The sequence below is a fragment of the Pseudophryne corroboree genome, chromosome 4, assembly GCF_028390025.1.
Source record: "Pseudophryne corroboree isolate aPseCor3 chromosome 4, aPseCor3.hap2, whole genome shotgun sequence".
Lineage (NCBI taxonomy): Eukaryota > Metazoa > Chordata > Amphibia > Anura > Myobatrachidae > Pseudophryne > Pseudophryne corroboree.
The window spans coordinates 633,039,456-633,055,601 of NC_086447.1; the positions used below are offsets into that span (position 1 = coordinate 633,039,456).

General features: G+C 35.9%; 4 non-coding genes across 4 annotated transcripts; all 4 read left to right on the top strand.

Moving 5' to 3' along the window:
* Window positions 1–1,598: 1,598 nt before the first annotated feature.
* On the top strand, window positions 1,599–1,691 carry TRNAI-UAU (transfer RNA isoleucine (anticodon UAU)). The gene is given in 2 exon segments: window positions 1,599–1,636; window positions 1,656–1,691. It is a non-coding gene; the product is annotated as a tRNA-Ile (tRNA).
* An 8,101-nt stretch (window positions 1,692–9,792) lies between these two features.
* On the top strand, window positions 9,793–9,885 carry TRNAI-UAU (transfer RNA isoleucine (anticodon UAU)). Its single transcript is given in 2 exon segments — window positions 9,793–9,830; window positions 9,850–9,885. It is a non-coding gene; the product is annotated as a tRNA-Ile (tRNA).
* A 1,706-nt stretch (window positions 9,886–11,591) lies between these two features.
* Window positions 11,592–11,684, top strand: TRNAI-UAU (transfer RNA isoleucine (anticodon UAU)). Its single transcript is given in 2 exon segments — window positions 11,592–11,629; window positions 11,649–11,684. It is a non-coding gene; the product is annotated as a tRNA-Ile (tRNA).
* A 1,718-nt stretch (window positions 11,685–13,402) lies between these two features.
* TRNAI-UAU (transfer RNA isoleucine (anticodon UAU)) lies at window positions 13,403–13,495 on the top strand. The gene is given in 2 exon segments: window positions 13,403–13,440; window positions 13,460–13,495. It is a non-coding gene; the product is annotated as a tRNA-Ile (tRNA).
* The last annotated feature ends 2,651 nt before the right edge of the window (window positions 13,496–16,146 follow it).

The following is a 16,146-nucleotide window of genomic DNA, read 5'->3' on the forward strand; positions in this document are numbered from 1 at the left end:
CATGATGGTGCATTTTAGTTGTCAGCACACATCTGCTTTGGTTCAAATGCACTGCATATCTTCCTTCAGTCAGCCAACAAAACAGCAATGGAAAAGATTAACATACTGTTGGTAAAGCAGTTGCATCAAATTGATTTTCTGCAATATAGCATGATAATCCATACTGACAGCTCTGGATAGTACCAGCACATTTCTTGCTGGACTTGGTAATGCAAAGAACACAGTAAACAGCTTCACTTTTTTCAAAAATAAATAATTGACTATTAAAAACCTATCAGTCTTAAATAAGGACATCAGTAAGCACCACTGGCATAATGGATAAGGCACTGTTCTCCTAAGCCAGTGGTTGTGGGTTTAAGTCCCGTCTGAGTTGGAAGTCATTACAGCAAGTGTCTCATCACTAGAGTTGATATTTTATCCTTGCTTCAACTGTAAAACAGTCTTGCAGTGTTTAGCTTGTAAAAAATGACAACAGAAGCTAAAATATTACATTAATTATGATAACATTGTTGTTGTTGTTTTTTAAACCTTTTCTATCACCGTGGACAGCTTATTCAAGTGCCATCTGGCATGCATGTTCCTTTGTTGCTCATCATTTATCACCAAAAATGTTTTTCTTTTTCAATTCTTATGACTGTACTGATTGTATTGAATAAAATCCACATCTAGCATAACCAATTAATGCTGCAAAGTGCTCCAGTGGCGCAATTGGTCAGCGCGCGGTACTTATAAGACAGTATCTGTTGAGCGATGCCGAGGTTGTGAGTTCAAGATACACCTGGAGCTTCTTTGTATACTGTTTTTTTTCCTTTTCTTATGTCATTAGTCATTGATTATAAACTGCTACCTTAATATTTAATATGATATTACAAAGGATGAAAGAAAGAAAGAAAAAACACAAACATGATTGTGCATTTAAGTTGTCAGCACACATCTGCTTTGGTTCAAATGCACTGCATATCTTCCTTCAGTCAGCCAACAAAACAGCAATGGAAAAGATTAACATACTGTTGGTAAAGCAGTTGCATAAATTGATTTTCTGCAATATAGCATGATAATCCATACTGACAGCTCTGGATAGTACCAGCACATTTCTTGCTGGACTTGGTAATGCAAAGAACACAGTAAACAGCTTCACTTTTCATCAAAAATAAATAATTGACTATTAAAAACCTAACAGTCTTAAATAAGAACATCAGTAAGCACCACTGGCATAATGGGTAAGGCACTGTTCTCCTAAGCCAGTGGTTGTGGGTTTAAGTCCCGTCTGAGTTGGAAGTCATTACAGCTAGTGTTTCATCACTAGAGTTGATATTTTATCCTTGCTTCAACTGTAAAACAGTCTTGCAGTGTTTAGCTTGTAAAAAATGACCACAGAAGCTAAAATATGACATTAATTATGATAACATTGTTGTTGTTGTTGTTTTTTAAACCTTTTCTATCACCGTGGACAGCTTATTCAAGTGCCATCTGGCATGCATGTTCCTTTGTTGCTCATCATTCATCACCAAAAATGATTTTCTTTTTCAATTCTTATGACTGTACTGATTGTATTGAATAAAATCCACATCTAGCATAACCAATTAATGCTGCAAAGTGCTCCAGTGGCGCAATTGGTCAGCGCGCGGTACTTATAAGACAATATCTGCTGAGCGATGCCGAGGTTGTGAGTTCAAGCCTCACCTGGAGCTTCTTTGTATACTGTTTTTTTTCCTTTTCTTATGTCATTAGTCATTGATTATAAACTGCTACCTTAATATTTAATATGATATTACAAAGGATGGAAGAAAGAAAGAAAAAACACAAACATGATTGTGCATTTAAGTTGTCAGCACACATCTGCTTTGGTTCAAATGCACTGCATATCTTCCTTCAGTCAGCCAACAAAACAGCAATGGAAAAGATTAACATACTGTTGGTAAAGCAGTTGCATCAAATTGATTTTCTGCAATATAGCATGATAATCCATACTGAAAGCTCTGGATAGTACCAGCACATTTCTTGTTGGACTTGGTAATGCAAAGAACACAGTAAACAGCTTCACTTTTTCCTCAAAAATAAATAATTGACTATTAAAAACCTAACAGTCTTAAATAAGAACATCAGTAAGCACCACTGGCATAATGGATAAGTCACTGCCCTCCTAAGCCAGGGGGTCCAAGTCCCATATGGGGTGGAAGTCATTACAGCAAGTGTCTCATCACTAGAGTTGTTATTTTATCCTTGCTTCAACTGTAAAACAGTCTTGCAGTGTTTAGCTTATAAAAAATGACCACAGAAGCTAAAATATGACATTAATTATGATAACATTGATGTTGTTGTTTAAACCTTTTCTATCACCGTGGACCGCTTATTCAAGTGCCATCTGGCATGCATGTTCCTTTGTTGCTCATCATTCATCACCAACAATGATTTTCTTTTTCAATTCTTATGACTGCACTGATTGTATTGAATAAAATCCACATCTAGCATAAATAATTAATGCTGTAAAGTGCTCCAGTGGCGCAATTGTTCAGCGCGCGGTACTTATAAGACAGTATCTGTTGAGCAATGCCGAGGTTGTGAGTTCAAGCCTTACCTTGAGCATCTTTGTAAACTGTTTTTTTTCCTTTTCTTATGTCATTAGTCATTGATTATAAACTGCTACCTTAATATTTAATATGATATTACAAAGGATGGAAGAAAGAAAGAAAAAATATAAACATGATTGTGCATTTAAGCTGTCAGCACACATCTGCTTTGGTTCAAATGCACTGCATATCTTCCTTCAGTCAGCCAAAAAAACAGCAATGGAAAAGATTAACATACTGTTGGTAAAGCAGTTGCATCAAATTGATTTTCTGCAATATAGCATGATAATCCATACTGACAGCTCTGGATAGTACCCGCACATTTCTTGCTGGACTTGGTAATGCAAAGAACACAGTAAACAGCTTCACTTTTTCATCAAAAATAAATAATTGACTATTAAAAACCTATCAGTCTTAAATAAGAACATCAGTAAGCACCACTGGCATAATGGATAAGGCACTGTTCTCCTAAGCCAGTGGTTGTGGGTTTAAGTCCCGTCTGAGTTGGAAGTCATTACAGCAAGTGTCTCATCACTAGAGTTGATATATTATCCTTGCTTCAACTGTAAAACAGTCTTGCAGTGTTTAGCTTGTAAAAAATGACCACAGAAGCTAAAATATGACATTAATTATGATAACATTGTTGTTGTTGTTTTTTAAACCTTTTCTATCACCGTGGACAGCTTATTCAAGTGCCATCTGGCATGCATGTTCCTTTGTTGCTCATCATTCATCACCAAAAATGATTTTCTTTTTCAATTCTTATGAATGTACTGATTGTATTGAATAAAATCCACATCTAGCATAACCAATGAACGCTGCAAAGTGCTCCAGTGGCGCAGTTGGTCAGCGCGCAAAACTTATAAGACAGTATCTGTTGAGCAATGCCGTGGTTGTGAGTTCAAGCCTCATCTGGAACATCTTTGTTTACTGTTTTTTTCCTTTTCTTATGTCATTAGTCATTGATTATAAACTGCTACCTTAATATTTAATATGATATTACAAAGGATGGAAGAAAGAAAGCAAAAAACACAAACATGATTGTGCATTTAAGTTGTCAGCACACATCTGCTTTGGTTCAAATGCACTGCATATCTTCCTTCAGTCAGCCAACAAAACAGCAATGGAAAAGATTAACATACTGTTGGTAAAGCAGTTGCATCAAATTGATTTTCTGCAATATAGCATGATAATCCATAATGACAGCCCTGGATAGTACAAGCACATTTCTTGCTGGACTTGGTAATGCAAAGAACACAGTAAACAGCTTCACTTTTTCTCAGAAATAAATAATTGACTATTAAAAACCTATCAGTCTTAAATAAGGACATCAGTAAGCACCACTGGCATAATAGATAAGGCACTGTTCTCCTAAGCCAGTGGTTGTGGGTTTAAGTCCCGTCTGAGTTGGAAGTCATTACAGCAAGTGTCTCATCACTAGAGTTGATATTTTATCCTTGCTTCAACTGTAAAACAGTCTTGCAGTGTTTAGCTTGTAAAAAATGACCACAGAAGCTAAAATATGACATTAATTATGATAACATTGTTGTTGTTGTTTTTTAAACCTTTTCTATCACCGTGGATAGCTTATTCAAGTGCCATCTGGCATGCATGTTCCTTTGTTGCTCATCATTCATCACCAAAAATGATTTTCTTTTTCAATTCTTATGACTGTACTGATTGTATTCAATAAAATCCACATCTAGCATAACCAATTAATGCTGCAAAGTGCTCCAGTGGCGCAATTGGTCAGCGCGCGAAACTTATAAGACAGTATCTGTTGAGCAATGCCGAGGTTGTGAGTTCAAGCCTCACCTGGAGCATCTTTGTATACTGTTTTTTTTCCTTTTCTTATGTCAATAGTCATTGATTATAAACTGCTACCTTAATATTTAATATGATATTACAAAGGATGGAAGAAAGAAAGAAAAAACACAAACATGATTGTGCATTTAAGTTGTCAGCACACATCTGCTTTGGTTCAAATGCACTGCATATCTTCCTTCAGTCAGCCAACAAAACAGCAATGGAAAAGATTAACATACTGTTGGTAAAGCAGTTGCATCAAATTGATTTTCTGCAATATAGTATGATAATCCATACTGACAGCTCTGGATAGTACCAGCACATTTCTTGCTGGACTTGGTAATGCAAAGAACACAGTAAACAACTTCACTTTTTTTCAAAAATAAAAAATTGACTATTAAAACCTATCAGTCTTAAATAAAGACATCAGTAAGCACCACTGGCATACTGGATAAGGCACTGTTCTCCTAAGCCAGTGGTTGTGGGTTTAAGTCCCGTCTGTGTTGGAAGTCATTACAGCAAGTGTCTCATCACTAGAGTTGATATTTTATCCTTGCTTCAACTGTAAAACAGTCTTGCAGTGTTTAGCTTGTAAAAAATGACCACAGATGCTAAAATATGACATTAATTATGATAACATTGTTGTTGTTGTTTTTTAAACCTTTTCTATCACCGTGGACAGCTTATTCAAGTGCCATCTGGCATGCATGTTCCTTTGTTGCTCATCATTCATCACCAAAAATGATTTTCTTTTTCAATTCTTATGAATGTACTGATTGTATTGAATAAAATCCACATCTAGCATAACCAATTAATGCTGCAAAGTGCTCCAGTGGCGCAATTGGTCAGCGCGCGGTACTTATAAGACAGTATCTGTTGAGCACTGCCGAGGTTGTGAGTTCAAGCCTCACATGGAGCATCTTTGTATACTGTTTTTTTCCATTTCTTGTCATTAGTCATTGATTATAAACTGCTACCTTAATATTTAATATGATATTACAAAGGATGGAAGAAAGAAAGAAAAAACACAAACATGATTGTGCATTTAAGTTGTCAGCACACATCTGCTTTGGTTCAAATGCACTGCATATCTTCCTTCAGTCAGCCAACAAAACAGCAATGGAAAAGATTAACATACTGTTGGTAAAGCAGTTGCATCAAATTGATTTTCTGCAATATAGCATGATAATTCATACTGACAGCTCTGGATAGTACCAGCACATTTCTTGCTGGACTTGGTAATGCAAAGAACACAGTAAACAGCTTCACTTTTTTTCAAAAATAAATAATTGACTATTAAAAACCTATCAGTCTTAAATAAGGACATCAGTAAGCACCACTGGCATAATGGATAAGGCACTGTTCTCCTAAGCCAGTGGTTGTGGGTTTAAGTCCCATCTGAGTTGGAAGTCATTACAGCAAGTGTCTCATCACTAGAGTTGATATTTTATCCTTGCTTCAACTGTAAAACAGTCTTGCAGTGTTTAGCTTGTAAAAGATGACCACAGAAGCTAAAATATGACATTAAATATGATAACATTGTTGTTGTTGTTTTTAAACATTTTCTATCACCGTGGACAGCTTATTCAAGTGCCATCTGGCATGCATGTTCCTTTGTTGCTCATCATTCATCACCAAAAATGATTTTCTTTTTCAATTCTTATGAATGTACTGATTGTATTGAATAAAATCCACATCTAGCATAACCAATTAATGCTGCAAAGTGCTCCAGTTGCGCAGTTGGTCAGCGCACAAAACTTATAAGACAGTATCTGTTGAGCAATGCCGAGGTTGTGAGTTCAAGCCTCACCTGGAGCATCTTTGTATACTGTTTTTTTTCCTTTTCTTATGTCATTAGTCATTGATTATAAACTGCTACCTTAATATTTAATATGATATTACAAAGGATGAAAGAAAGAAAGAAAAAACACAAACATGATTGTGCATTTAAGTTGTCAGCACACATCTGCTTTGGTTCAAATGCACTGCATATCTTCCTTCAGTCAGCCAACAAAACAGCAATGGAAAAGATTAACATACTGTTGGTAAAGCAGTTGCATCAAATTGATTTTCTGCAATATAGCATGATAATCCATACTGACAGCTCTGGATAGTACCAGCACATTTCTTGCTGGACTTGGTAATGCAAAGAACACAGTAAACAACTTCACTTTTTTTCAAAAATAAATAATTGACTATTAAAAACCTATCAGTCTTAAATAAGGACATCAGTAAGCACCACTGGCATAATGGATAAGGCACTGTTCTCCTAAGCCAGTGGTTGTGGGTTTAAGTCTCGTCTGAGTTGGAAGTCATTACAGCAAGTGTCTCATCACTAGAGTTGATATTTTATCCTTGCTTCAACTGTAAAACAGTCTTGCAGTGTTTAGCTTGTAAAAAATTACCACAGAAGCTGAAATATGACTTTAATTATGATAACATTGTTGTTGTTGTTTTTTAAACCTTTTCTATCACCGTGGACAGCTTATTCAAGTGCCATCTGGCATGCATGTTCCTTTGTTGCTCATCATTCATCACCAAAAATGATTTTCTTTTTCAATTCTTATGAATGTACTGATTGTATTGAATAAAATCCACATCTAGCATAACCAATTAAGGCTGCAAAGTGCTCCAGTGGCGCAATTCTTATGAATGTACTGATTGTATTGAATAAAATCCACATCTAGCATAACCAATTAAGGCTGCGAAGTGCTCCAGTGGCGCAATTGGTCAGCACGTGAAACTTATAAGACAGTATCTGTTGAGCAATGCTGAGGTTGTGAGTTCAAGCCTCACCTGGAGCATCTTTGTATACTGTTTTTTTTTCCTTTTCTTATGTCATTAGTCATTGATTATAAACTGCTACCTTAATATTTAATATGATATTAAAAAGGATGGAAGAAAGAAAGAAAAAACACAAACATGATTGTGCATTTAAGTTGTCAGCACACATCTGCTTTGGTTCAAATGCACTGCATATCTTCCTTCAGTCAGCCAACAAAACAGCAATGGAAAAGATTAACATACTGTTGGTAAATTAGTTGCATCAAATTGATTTTCTGCAATATAGCATGATAATCCATACTGACAGCTCTGGATAGTACCAGCACATTTCTTGCTGGACTTGGTAATGCAAAGAACACAGTAAACAACTTCACTTTTTTTCAAAAATAAAAAATTGACTATTAAAACCTATCAGTCTTAAATAAGGACATCAGTAAGCACCACTGGCATAGTGGATAAGGCACTGTTCTCCTAAGCCAGTGGTTGTGGGTTTAAGTCCCGTCTGAGTTGGAAGTCATTACAGCAAGTGTCTCATCACTAGAGTTGATATTTTATCCTTGCTTCAACTGTAAAACAGTCTTGCAGTGTTTAGCTTGTAAAAAATGACCACAGATGCTAAAATATGACATTAATTATGATAACATTGTTGTTGTTGTTTTTTAAACCTTTTCTATCACCGTGGACAGCTTATTCAAGTGCCATCTGGCATGCATGTTCCTTTGTTGCTCATCATTCATCACCAAAAATGATTTTCTTTTTCAATTCTTATGAATGTACTGATTGTATTGAATAAAATCCACATCTAGCATAACCAATGAATGCTGCAAAGTGCTCCAGTGGCGCAATTGGACAGCACGCGAAACTTATAAGACAGTATCTGTTGAGCAATGCCGAGGTTGTGAGTTCAAGCCTCACCTGGAGCATCTTTGTATACTGTTTTTTTTCATTTTCTTATGTCAATAGTCATTGATTATAAACTGCTACCTTAATATTTAATATGATATTACAAAGGATGGAAGAAAGAAAGAAAAAACACAAACATGATTGTGCATTTAAGTTGTCAGCACACATCTGCTTTGGTTCAAATGCACTGCATATCTTCCTTCAGTCAGCCAACAAAACAGCAATGGAAAAGATTAACATACTGTTGGTAAAGCAGTTGCATCAAATTGATTTTCTGCAATATAGCATGATAATCCATACTGACAGCTCTGGATAGTACCAGCACATTTCTTGCTGGACTTGGTAATGCAAAGAACACAGTAAACAACTTCACTTTTTTTCAAAAATAAAAAATTGACTATTAAAACCTATCAGTCTTAAATATGGACATCAGTAAGCACCACTGGCATAATGGATAAGGCACTGTTCTCCTAAGCCAGTGGTTGTGGGTTTAAGTCCCGTCTGAGTTGGAAGTCATTACAGCAAGTGTCTCATCACTAGAGTTGATATTTTATCCTTGCTTCAACTGTAAAACAGTCTTGCAGTGTTTAGCTTGTAAAAAATGACCACAGATGCTAAAATATGACATTAATTATGATAACATTGTTGTTGTTGTTTTTTAAACCTTTTCTATCACCGTGGACAGCTTATTCAAGTGCCATCTGGCATGCATGTTCCTTTGTTGCTCATCATTCATCACCAAAAATGATTTTCTTTTTCAATTCTTATGAATGTACTGATTGTATTGAATAAAATCCACATCTAGCATAACCAATGAATGCTGCAAAGTGCTCCAGTGGCGCAATTGGTCAGCACGCGGTACTTATAAGACAGTATCTGTTGAGCAATGCCGAGGTTGTGAGTTCAAGCCTCACATGGAACATCTTTGTATACTGTTTTTTTCCTTTTCTTGTCATTAGTCATTGATTATAAACTGCTACCTTAATATTTAATATGATATTACAAAGGACGGAAGAAAGAAAGAAAAAACACAAACATGATTGTGCATTTAAGTTGTCAGCACACATCTGCTTTGGTTCAAATGCACTGCATATCTTCCTTCAGTCAGCCAACAAAACAGCAATGGAAAAGATTAACATACTGTTGGTAAAGCAGTTGCATCAAATTGATTTTCTGCAATATAGCATGATAATTCATACTGACAGCTCTGGATAGTACCAGCACATTTCTTGCTGGACTTGGTAATGCAAAGAACACAGTAAACAGCTTCACTTTTTTTCAAAAATAAATAATTGACTATTAAAAACCTATCAGTCTTAATTAAGGACATCAGTAAGCACCACTGGCATAATGGATAAGGCACTGTTCTCCTAAGCCAGTGGTTGTGGGTTTAAGTCCCGTCTGAGTTGGAAGTCATTACAGCAAGTGTCTCATCACTAGAGTTGATATTTTATCCTTGCTTCAACTGTAAAACAGTCTTGCAGTGTTTAGCTTGTAAAAAATGACCACAGAAGCTAAAATATGACATTAAATATGATAACATTGTTGTTGTTGTTTTTTAAACCTTTTCTATCACCGTGGACAGCTTATTCAAGTGCCATCTGGCATGCATGTTCCTTTGTTGCTCATCATTCATCACCAAAAATGATTTTCTTTTTCAATTCTTATGAATGTACTGATTGTATTGAATAAAATCCACATCTAGCATAACCAATCAATGCTGCAAAGTGCTCCAGTGGCGCAGTTGGTCAGCGCGCGGTACTTATAAGACAGTATCTGTTGAGCAATGCCGAGGTTGTGAGTTCAAGCCTCACCTGGAGCATCTTTGTATACTGTTTTTTTTCCTTTTCTTATGTCATTAGTCATTGATTATAAACTGCTACCTTAATATTTAATATTATATTACAAAGGATGAAAGAAAGAAAGAAAAAACACAAACATGATTGTGCATTTAAGTTGTCAGCACACATCTGCTTTGGTTCAAATGCACTGCATATCTTCCTTCAGTCAGCCAACAAAACAGCAATGGAAAAGATTAACATACTGTTGGTAAAGCAGTTGCATCAAATTGATTTTCTGCAATATAGCATGATAATCCATACTGATAGCTCTGGATAGTACCAGCACATTTCTTGCTGGACTTGGTAATGCAAAGAACACAGTAAACAGCTTCACTTTTTTTCAAAAATAAAAAATTGACTATTAAAACCTATCAGTCTTAAATAAGGACATCAGTAAGCACCACTGGCATAATGGATAAGGCACTGTTCTCCTAAGCCAGTGGTTGTGGGTTTAAGTCCCGTCTGAGTTGGAAGTCATTACAGCAAGTGTCTCATCACTAGAGTTGATATTTTATCCTTGCTTCAACTGTAAAACAGTCTTGCAGTGTTTAGCTTGTAAAAAATGACCACAGATGCTAAAATATGACATTAATTATGATAACATTGTTGTTGTTTTTTAAACCTTTTCTATCACCGTGGACAGCTTATTCAAGTGCCATCTGGCATGCATGTTCCTTTGTTGCTCATCATTCATCACCAAAAATGATTTTCTTTTTCAATTCTTATGAATGTACTGATTGTATTGAATAAAATCCACATCTAGCATAACCAAGGAATGCTGCAAAGTGCTCCAGTGGCGCAATTGGTCAGCGCGCGGTACTTATAAGACAGTATCTGTTGAGCAATGAAGAGGTTGTGAGTTCAAGCCTCACATGGAGTATCTTTGTATACTGTTTTTTTCCATTTCTTGTCATTAGTCATTGATTATAAACTGCTACCTTAATATTTAATATGATATTACAAAGGACGGAAGAAAGAAAGAAAAAACACAAACATGCTTGTGCATTTAAGTTGTCAGCACACATCTGCTTTGGTTCAAATGCACTGCATATCTTCCTTCAGTCAGCCAACAAAACAGCAATGGAAAAGATTAACATACTGTTGGTAAAGCAGTTGCATCAAATTGATTTTCTGCAATATAGCATGATAATTCATACTGACAGCTCTGGATAGTACCAGCACGTTTCTTGCTGGACTTGGTAATGCAAAGAACACAATAAACAGCTTCACTTTTTTTCAAAAATAAATAATTGACTATTAAAAACCTATCAGTCTTAAATAAGGACGTCAGTAAGCACCACTGGCATAATGGATAAGGCACTGTTCTCCTAAGCCAGTGGTTGTGGGTTTAAGTCCCGTCTGAGTTGGAAGTCATTACAGCAAGTGTCTCATCACTAGAGTTGATATTTTATCCTTGCTTCAACTGTAAAACAGTCTTGCAGTGTTTAGCTTGTAAAAAATGACCACAGAAGCTAAAATATGACATTAAATATGATAACATTGTTGTTGTTGTTTTTTAAACCTTTTCTATCACCGTGGACAGCTTATTCAAGTGCCATCTGGCATGCTTGTTCCTTTGTTGCTCATCATTCATCACCAAAAATGATTTTCTTTTTCAATTCTTATGAATGTACTGATTGTATTGAATAAAATCCACATCTAGCGTAACCAACCAATGCTGCAAAGTGCTCCAGTGGCGCAGTTGGTCAGCGCGCGGTACTTATAAGACAGTATCTGTTGAGCAATGCTGAGGTTGTGAGTTCAAGCCTCACCTGGAGCATCTTTGTATACTGTTTTTTTTCCTTTTCTTATGTCATTAGTCATTGATTATAAACTGCTACCTTAATATTTAATATGATATTACAAAGGATGAAAGAAAGAAAGAAAAAACACAAACATGATTGTGCATTTAAGTTGTCAGCACACATCTGCTTTGGTTCAAATGCACTGCATATCTTCCTTCAGTCAGCCAACAAAACAGCAATGGAAAAGATTAACATACTGTTGGTAAAGCAGTTGCATCAAATTGATTTTCTGCAATATAGCATGATAATCCATACTGACAGCTCTGGATAGTACCAGCACATTTCTTGCTGGACTTGGTAATGCAAAGAACACAGTAAACAACTTCACTTTTTTTCAAAAATAAATAATTGACTATTAAAAACCTATCAGTCTTAAATAAGGACATCAGTAAGCACCACTGGCATAATGGATAAGGCACTGTTCTCCTAAGCCAGTGGTTGTGGGTTTAAGTCCCGTCTGAGTTGGAAGTCATTACAGCAAGTGTCTCATCACTAGAGTTGATATTTTATCCTTGCTTCAACTGTAAAACAGTCTTGCAGTGTTTAGCTTGTAAAAAATTACCACAGAAGCTAAAATATGACATTAATTATGATAACATTGTTGTTGTTGTTGTTGTTTTTTTACCTTTTCTATCACCGTGGACAGCTTATTCAAGTGCCATCTGGCATGCATGTTCCTTTGTTGCTCATCATTCATCACCAAAAATGATTTTCTTTTTCAATTCTTATGAATGTACTGATTGTATTGAATAAAATCCACATCTAGCATAACCAATTAATGCTGCAAAGTGCTCCAGTGGCGCAATTGGTCAGCGCGTGAAACTTATAAGACAGTATCTGTTGAGCAATGCCGAGGTTGTGAGTTCAAGCCTCACCTGGAGCATCTTTGTATACTGTTTTTTTTCCTTTTCTTATGTCATTAGTCATTGTTTATAAACTGCTACCTTAATATTTAATATGATATTACAAAGGTTGGAAGAAAGAAAGAAAAAACACAAACATGATTGTGCATTTAAGTTGTCGGCACACATCTGCTTTGGTTCAAATGCACTGCATATCTTCCTTCAGTCAGCCAACAAAACAGCAATGGAAAAGATTAACATACTGTTGGTAAAGCAGTTGCATCAAATTGATTTTCTGCAATATAGCATGATAATTCATACTGACAGCTCTGGATAGTACCAGCACGTTTCTTGCTGGACTTGGTAATGCAAAGAACACAATAAACAGCTTCACTTTTTTTCAAAAATAAATAATTGACTATTAAAAACCTATCAGTCTTAAATAAGGACGTCAGTAAGCACCACTGGCATAATGGATAAGGCACTGTTCTCCTAAGCCAGTGGTTGTGGGTTTAAGTCCCGTCTGAGTTGGAAGTCATTACAGCAAGTGTCTCATCACTAGAGTTGATATTTTATCCTTGCTTCAACTGTAAAACAGTCTTGCAGTGTTTAGCTTGTAAAAAATGACCACAGAAGCTAAAATATGACATTAAATATGATAACATTGTTGTTGTTGTTTTTTAAACCTTTTCTATCACCGTGGACAGCTTATTCAAGTGCCATCTGGCATGCTTGTTCCTTTGTTGCTCATCATTCATCACCAAAAATGATTTTCTTTTTCAATTCTTATGAATGTACTGATTGTATTGAATAAAATCCACATCTAGCATAACCAATCAATGCTGCAAAGTGCTCCAGTGGCGCAGTTGGTCAGCGCGCGGTACTTATAAGACAGTATCTGTTGAGCAATGCTGAGGTTGTGAGTTCAAGCCTCACCTGGAGCATCTTTGTATACTGTTTTTTTTCCTTTTCTTATGTCATTAGTCATTGATTATAAACTGCTACCTTAATATTTAATATGATATTACAAAGGATGAAAGAAAGAAAGAAAAAACACAAACATGATTGTGCATTTAAGTTGTCAGCACACATCTGCTTTGGTTCAAATGCACTGCATATCTTCCTTCAGTCAGCCAACAAAACAGCAATGGAAAAGATTAACATACTGTTGGTAAAGCAGTTGCATCAAATTGATTTTCTGCAATATAGCATGATAATCCATACTGACAGCTCTGGATAGTACCAGCACATTTCTTGCTGGACTTGGTAATGCAAAGAACACAGTAAACAACTTCACTTTTTTTCAAAAATAAATAATTGACTATTAAAAACCTATCAGTCTTAAATAAGGACATCAGTAAGCACCACTGGCATAATGGATAAGGCACTGTTCTCCTAAGCCAGTGGTTGTGGGTTTAAGTCCCGTCTGAGTTGGAAGTCATTACAGCAAGTGTCTCATCACTAGAGTTGATATTTTATCCTTGCTTCAACTGTAAAACAGTCTTGCAGTGTTTAGCTTGTAAAAAATTACCACAGAAGCTAAAATATGACATTAATTATGATAACATTGTTGTTGTTGTTGTTTTTTTACCTTTTCTATCACCGTGGACAGCTTATTCAAGTGCCATCTGGCATGCATGTTCCTTTGTTGCTCATCATTCATCACCAAAAATGATTTTCTTTTTCAATTCTTATGAATGTACTGATTGTATTGAATAAAATCCACATCTAGCATAACCAATTAATGCTGCAAAGTGCTCCAGTGGCGCAATTGGTCAGCGCGTGAAACTTATAAGACAGTATCTGTTGAGCAATGCCGAGGTTGTGAGTTCAAGCCTCACCTGGAGCATCTTTGTATACTGTTTTTTTTCCTTTTCTTATGTCATTAGTCATTGTTTATAAACTGCTACCTTAATATTTAATATGATATTACAAAGGTTGGAAGAAAGAAAGAAAAAACACAAACATGATTGTGCATTTAAGTTGTCGGCACACATCTGCTTTGGTTCAAATGCACTGCATATCTTCCTTCAGTCAGCCAACAAAACAGCAATGGAAAAGATTAACATACTGTTGGTAAAGCAGTTGCATCAAATTGATTTTCTGCAATATAGCATGATAATCCATACTGACAGCTCTGGATAGTACCAGCACATTTCTTGCTGGACTTGGTAATGCAAAGAACACAGTAAACAGCTTCACTTTTTTTCAAAAATAAAAAATTGACTATTAAAACCTATCAGTCTTAAATAAGGACATCAGTAAGCACCACTGGCATAATGGATAAGGCACTGTTCTCCTAAGCCAGTGGTTGTGGGTTTAAGTCCCGTCTGAGTTGGAAGTCATTACAGCAAGTGTCTCATCACTAGAGTTGATATTTTATCCTTGCTTCAACTGTAAAACAGTCTTGCAGTGTTTAGCTTGTAAAAAATGACCACAGATGCTAAAATATGACATTAATTATGATAACATTGTTGTTGTTGTTTTTTAAACCTTTTCTATCACCGTGGACAGCTTATTCAAGTGCAATCTGGCATGCATGTTCCTTTGTTGCTCATCATTCATCACCAAAAATGATTTTCTTTTTCAATTCTTATGAATGTACTGATTGTATTGAATAAAATCCACATCTAGCATAACCAATTAATGCTGCAAAGTGCTCCAGTGGCGCGATTGGTCAGCGCGCGGTACTTATAAGACAGTATCTGTTGAGCAATGCCGAGGTTGTGAGTTCAAGCCTCACATGGAGCATCTTTGTATACTGTTTTTTCCATTTCTTGTCATTAGTCATTGATTATAAACTGCTACCTTAATATTTAATATGATATTACAAAGGATGGAAGAAAGAAAGAAAAAACACAAACATGATTGTGCATTTAAGTTGTCAGCACACATCTGCTTTTGTTCAAATGCACTGCATATCTTCCTTCAGTCAGCCAACAAAACAGCAATGGAAAAGATTAACATACTGTTGGTAAAGAAGTTGCATCAAATTGATTTTCTGCAATATAGCATGATAATTCATACTGACAGCTCTGGATAGTACCAGCACATTTCTTGCTGGACTTGGTAATGCAAATAACACAGTAGACAGCTTCACTTTTTTTCAAAAATAAATAATTGACTATTAAAAACCAATCAGTCTTAAATAAGGACATCAGTAAGCACCACTGGCATAATGGATAAGGCACTGTTCTCCTAAGCCAGTGTTTGTGGGTTTAAGTCTCGTCTGAGTTGGAAGTCATTACAGCAAGTGTCTCATCACTAGAGTTGATATTTTATCCTTGCTTCAACTGTAAAACAGTCTTGCAGTGTTTAGCTTGTAAAAAATGACCACAGAAGCTAAAATTTGACATTAAATATGATAACATTGTTGTTGTTGTTTTTTAAACCTTTTCTATCACCGTGGACAGCTTATTCAAGTGCCATCTGGCATGCATGTTCCTTTGTTGCTCATCATTCATCACCAAAAATGATTTTCTTTTTCAATTCTTATGAATGTACTGATTGTATTGAATACAATCCACATCTAGCATTTCCAATAAATGCTGCAAAGTGCTCCAGTGGCGCAATTGGTCAGCGTGCGAAACCTATA